Consider the following 6331-nt stretch of genomic DNA (forward strand, 5'->3'; position numbering starts at 1 on the left):
TAGGGCATCTTGGGTCATGCGTACTGGACAGGGCCCTGGAGGGGATCGTGGTCGCAGAGGAGGACGTCGGGGAGGCCTTGGTGGATGTGGGAACGACCCTCGCTTTGATCAAGATGTGGGGAGCGATGGGAAGGAGGACTTTGGCACTGAGGCCGATGACGACATGGCTGAGGTGGATATCAACAGAAAGAGGGCGTCGGCCGAGGTGCAACATGCAAGGCAACCTACCAACGGCGCAGCAAATGTTGTGGGTCATGGGGCGGTGTTAGCGCTACCACCACCCCCTTCTGTCCCCCCCCCCTCCCCTAGCCCAAGCAGTAAACAAGAACCAAAGAGGGCCAAAATAAATGCAGCTGCAGAGGAGAATGATTTGGAGAAGAATGTCAGTCATGGCAAGACTGTCTCATCCTTGGCGGGCTCCTTCGAGGAGCGCTGCCAGGCACAATGAATATCTTCTGTTGGAACTGTCGTGGTGCGGGCAAAGCTGTGACAGTTCGGGAGCTTCGCGATTTCGCGAGACAATTTGCCCCCACCCTATTGTGCATTGTTGAAACACAAATTGAAAGTGCCAGGGTAGAAGCATTAGCTGGTACGTTGGGTTTTGATAATTCTTATGTTGTTAGTAGTCAAGGTAGAAGTGGTGGCATAGGTTTGTTTTGGAACAATTGAATAAAAGTTGAAGTTCTCGGTTATTCCATTTATCTTGATGTTTCTATTGAGGAACAAGGTACAGAGAAGTGGAGGATGACATGCTTGTATGGGAGGCACAAACACATTTGAGGCATCAAACCTGGACAACTTTGACAAACATTAGCACTTTGAGTGCTCTTCCTTGCCTCCGTGTGGGTGATTGCAACGAAGTGTTACATCCAGATGAGCATCAAGGTGTTGGGCAGCGTAGCAATGCTCAGATTCAAGCTTTCCGGGAGGTCCTAGATGTTTGCATGTTGCTTGACTTGGGATACAGAGGCAATTTCTGGACTTATGAGAAGAAAGTAGAAGGTGGAAGTTATACTAGATGCAGACTTGACAGAGCTTTGGTGAATGTGTCATGGTTGGCTAGGTATCCCTTGGCCTCGGTCACACACTCGACGGGTGTCGCATCAGATCACTCCCCGCTGTTGCTAGAACTGGATGTCGGGACAGCCGAGCAGGTCCAGCGATCCTTCAGGTACGAGATGATGTGGGAAACACATGAAAATTTTCGTGACATTATAGATACGGGATGGGGGCCGGACCTCCTTGTACATCAGTGGAAGAGTTGCGTCACAAGTTGCAAGACCTCACGAAGGATTTGGGAAGGTGGAGTCGTGACACTTTTGGGAGCGTGGGGAAAGAGATAAAGAAACTAAAACAAACTCTTGATGAACTCAAGAATGATCCATCGAGAATAGGCCCTTCCCATGTAGAGCTAAAGATCAATGAACATTTAATAGAGATGTACCACAGCGAGGAGATCATGTGGCGACAGAGAGCTAGGGTCGAGTGGCTTTCTGCTAGAGACAGAAACATAATTTTTTTCCACCTTCAAGATAGCCTTCGGCAAAAGAAAAACATGATCAAGGCGCTATAGAACTCGTTAGGTGTGGAGATCTCCGACCCAGAAGAGCTAAAGGCACTAGCGAATGACTTTTACCAGTCCTTATACCTCTTTGAAGGAGTGCAGAACATGGTGGCGGTGTTGGATCATGTGCCACAGAAGGTAATAGCCGAGATGAACTCCAATTTATGTGGGCCATACACCAAGGAGTAGGTCAAGATTGCTTTATTTCATATGTTTCCCACTAAAGCACCGGGGCCTGATGGATTTATTGCCCACTTTTATCAACAACACTAGGACGTTTGCAAGGATGAAGTAACAGACATAGTTCTTAGAATTGTGAACGACGAGGAGAGTCCAGGATCTATCAATGATACTATGCTAGTCTTGATTCCTAAGGTAACAAATCCCACGGTACTTGCTCAATTTCGGCCCATAAGTCTATGCACTGTTTTGTATAAAATAGCCTCTAAGGTGATAGCAAACAGATTGAAAGCAATACTGCGTGACATAATTTCTGAGGAACAGTCTGCTTTTGTCCCTGGAAGGCTTATCACAGGCAACATTATATGTGCTTATGAATGTTTGCACTTTATGAAGTTGTCGCAGTTATTATGCTTTTAAAGTTGGACATGATGAAGGCATATGACAAATTGGAGTGGGCCTATCTGAGAGGTATCATGACAAAACTGGGTTTTGATCACCATTAGATAGATATTGTCATGGGCATGGTCTCTTTAGTTTCATTTTCTGTGTATTTCAATGGTGAAAAGCTAGAATCTTTTGAGCCTACACGAGGTATCTGATGCGGCTTGAAGCTACGTCGGTATTTCCCCAAGAGGAAGGGATGATGCAGCACAGCGACGGTAGGTATTTCCCTCAGTGATGAAACCAAGGTTATCGAACCAAGCAACACTACATAAACAACACCTGCACACAAATAACAAATACTCGCAACCCGACGTGTAAAAGGGGTTGTCAATCCCTTTTGGGTAGCGGTGCCGGAAATTAGCAAATGGACGTGATAAAAATATGATAGATTGGATCGCAGGAATGCGAGATGAAATAAATAAGAATAAATTGCAGCAAGGTATTTTTGTATTTTTGGTTTAATAGATCTGAAAATAAAAGCAAAGGAAAAAAGATCGCAAAGGCAAAAAATATGAGAAGAGACCCCGGGGCCGTAGGTTTCACTAGTGGCTTCTCTCGAGAAAAATAGCAAACGATGGGTAAACAAATTACTGTTGGGCAATTGATAGAACTTCAAATAATCATGACGATATCCAGACAATGATCATTATATAGGCATCACGTCCAAGATTAGTAGACCGACTCCTGCCTGCATCTACTACTATTACTCCATACTTCGAGCGCTATCCAGCATGCATCTAGTGTATTAAGTTCATGGAGAAACAGAGTAATGCAATAAGAACGATGACATGATGTAGACAAGATTTATTTATGTAGAAATAGACCCCATTGTTTTATCCTTAGTAGCAACGATACATACATGTCGGTTCCCCTTCTGTCACTGGGATAAAGCACCGTAAGATCGAACCCACTAGAAAGCACCTCTTCCCATTGCAAGATAAATAGATCAAGTTGGCCAAAGAAAAACAAATATCGGAGAAGAAATACGAGGCTATAAGCAATCATGCATATAAGAGATCAAAGAAACTCAAATAACTTTCATGGATAAAAAGATAGATCTGATCATAAACTCAAAGTTCATTCGATCCCAACAAACACACCGCAAAAAGAGTTACATCATATGGATCTCCAAGAGACCATTGTATTGAGAATCAAACGAGAGAGAGGAAGCCATCTAGCTACTAACTACGGACCCGAAGGTCTATAAAGAGCTACTCACGCATCATCGGAGAGGCACCAATGGAAGTGGTGAACCCCTCTGTGATGGTGTCTAGATTGGATCTGGTGGTTCTGGACTCTACGGCGGCTGGAATTGATTTTCGTCGACTCCCCTAGGGTTTCTGGAATATTGGGGTATTTATAGAGCAAAGAGTTGGCTCAGGGGGCACCCGAGGTGGGCACAACCCACCAGGGCACGCCTGGGCCTCCTGGCGCGCCCTGGTGAGTTGTGCTCCCCTTGGAGCACCCCCACGCACTTCTCCGGCCCAATGGATGTCTTCTGGTCCAAAAATAATCCACAAAAATTTTCGCTGCATTTGGACTCCGTTTGGTATTGATTTCCTTGATGTAAAAACATGCAAAAAACAGCAACTGGCACTTGGCACTATGTCAATAGGTTAGTACCAAAAAATGATATAAAATCTCATTTCAAAAAATGATATAAAATGACTATAAAATGATTATAAAACATCCAAGAATGTTAATATAATAGGATGGAACAATTAAAAATTATAGATACGTTGGAGACGTATCAGTATCTGGCAGGGAGACCCAATCTCCCCTTACTTATTCTTGATTGTACCAGAGGGCCTCTCGTGCCTCCTTAAATCAAGCTCATAGATGTTACATCGACAAGATGGAATGAGGACTTGGTCCGGACTGTGTTTACTTACTTTGATTCAGAGGCAATTCTCTGGATCCCGCTATGCACTCGCCGTGTTGAAGGTTTTTGGGCTTGGCATGAAGAGTTACGAGGAAAATTCAGCGTGCGGTTGGCTTATCGCATGATACTCAAGACGAAGCATAGCTAGGTGGCCTGGTTGCATGAGGAGGGCGGAACATCATATGAGCACAACGAAACTAGTAAGTGGTCTATGATTTGGCATATGCAGGTACCCTCAAAGCTCAAGGTGTTTGTGTGGCGTCTAGCCCGACAGTTGATACGTCTCCAACGTATCTATAATTTATGAAGTATTCATGCTATTATATTATCCATCTATGATGTTTTATATGCATTTATATGCCATTTTATATGATTTTTGGGACTAACCTATTAACTTAGAGCCCAGTGCCAGTTCCTGTTTTCTCCTTGTTTATGAGTTTTATAGAAAAGGAATACCAAATGGAGTCCAATTGATGTGCCAATTTTTGATGATTTTTTATGGACCAAAAGAAGACCACGGAGCATCGGAGTTGGGCCAGAAGAGTCCTGGGCTGCCCACGAGAGTGCCCCCCCCCCAGGGCGCGCCCCCTATCTCGTGGATAGCCCGGAGACCCCCCTAACGTGAAACCAACGCCAAAAATTCCTATAAATAGAGAAACCTTCGGGAATTAACCTAGATCTGAAGTTCCACCGCCGCAAGCCTCTATAGCCACCAGAAATCAATCTAGGATCTCTCCGGCACCCTGCCGGAGGGGATCATCATCACCGGAGGCCATGGAGGAGGATCTCGGAGGGGCCATCATTGCCATGAAGGCCAAGGACTAGAGGGGGAAAGCCATGGAGAAGGAAGCACAAGGGGGAGAACCTCTCCTCCTCTCTCTTGGTGGCACCGGAGTGCCATTGGAAGGGGAATCATCGCCGCGGTGATCGTCTTCATCAACATCACCATCATCATCACCATCCTCATCTCTTTTATGCAGTCCACTCTCCCGCACCCCGCTGTAATCCCTACTTGAACATGGTGCTTTATGCCGCATATTATGATTCAATGATGTGTTGCCATCCTATGATGTTTTGAGTAGATATCTTTTGTCTTTGGGTTGATTGATGATCTAGATTGGTATGAGTTGTATGTTTTACTTTGATGTTGTCCTATGGTGCCCTCTGTGTCGCGCAAGCGTGAGGGATTCCCGCTGTAGGGTGTTGCAATACGTTCATGATTCGCTTATAGTGGGTTGGTGAGTGACTGAAACACAAACCCGAGTAAGGGGGTTGTTGCGTATGGGAATAAAGAGGGCTTGATGCTTTAATGCTATGGTTGGGTTTTACCTTAATGATCTTTAGTATTTGTGGATGCTTGATAGAGTTCCAATCATAAGTGCATATGATCCAAGTAGAGAAAGTATGTTAGCTTATGCCTCCCCCTCATATGAAACTGCAATAGTGATCACCGGTCTTGTTAACAATTGCATAGGACAATTCCGCACATAGATCCACCATTATTCCACACTCGCTAATTATATTATTTAGTAATATATTCTAACTTTATGATAATAGCACCTACTTTTATATTTTAGCTCTCCGATATCATATAAAGTTATCCTCTTCATACCCACAACATAGTTTTATTTCTCGTTGCTAGTTGGAAGCAAACGTTCGGTGCACGTAGAGTCGTATCAGTGGCAGATAGGGCTTGAGAGAATATTGATCTTACCTTTAACTCCTTGTGGGTTCGACACTCCATACTTATCACTTCCACCTTTGGGAATTGCTACGATGATTCCCTGCACTTGGGGATTATCAAGCTCTTTTCTGGCGCCGTTGCCGGGGAGCAATAGCATGGGGTTGATATTTTCGTGTGTGCTTGTTTGCTTTCTTCACTTAGTAGATTTTGTTTTTCCTTTTTGATTCTGTTTAGTTGTGGGTGAAACATACAAAAAAAATAAAAAGAATGAAAATACCAAAAAAAATTTGCTTGCCTCTCATGCCTAAAAAGTTTTTCAAAAAGAGAAGTGATTGGAAAGTTATGCATTGAAGAAGTGAGGGTCGACCTTGAGCACTTGTGTTCATGCTCACGGAAACAATGTAGAATTTTTCATGGAAGTTTCTCTGTAAATAATTATCCCCTTGTATATATTCATTGTATTATAAAATAATGTGCCAAGCTTTGGTTTTAATATGATAAGATTGCTTGCTTACTATGTGCAGAACAAAAACAGAAACTTTGGCTGTAGTGCATGAATTTAATTTTTTTACTG

This window comes from Triticum aestivum, chromosome 1B, assembly GCF_018294505.1.
Source record: "Triticum aestivum cultivar Chinese Spring chromosome 1B, IWGSC CS RefSeq v2.1, whole genome shotgun sequence".
NCBI classification, from domain to species: Eukaryota; Viridiplantae; Streptophyta; class Magnoliopsida; order Poales; family Poaceae; genus Triticum; species Triticum aestivum.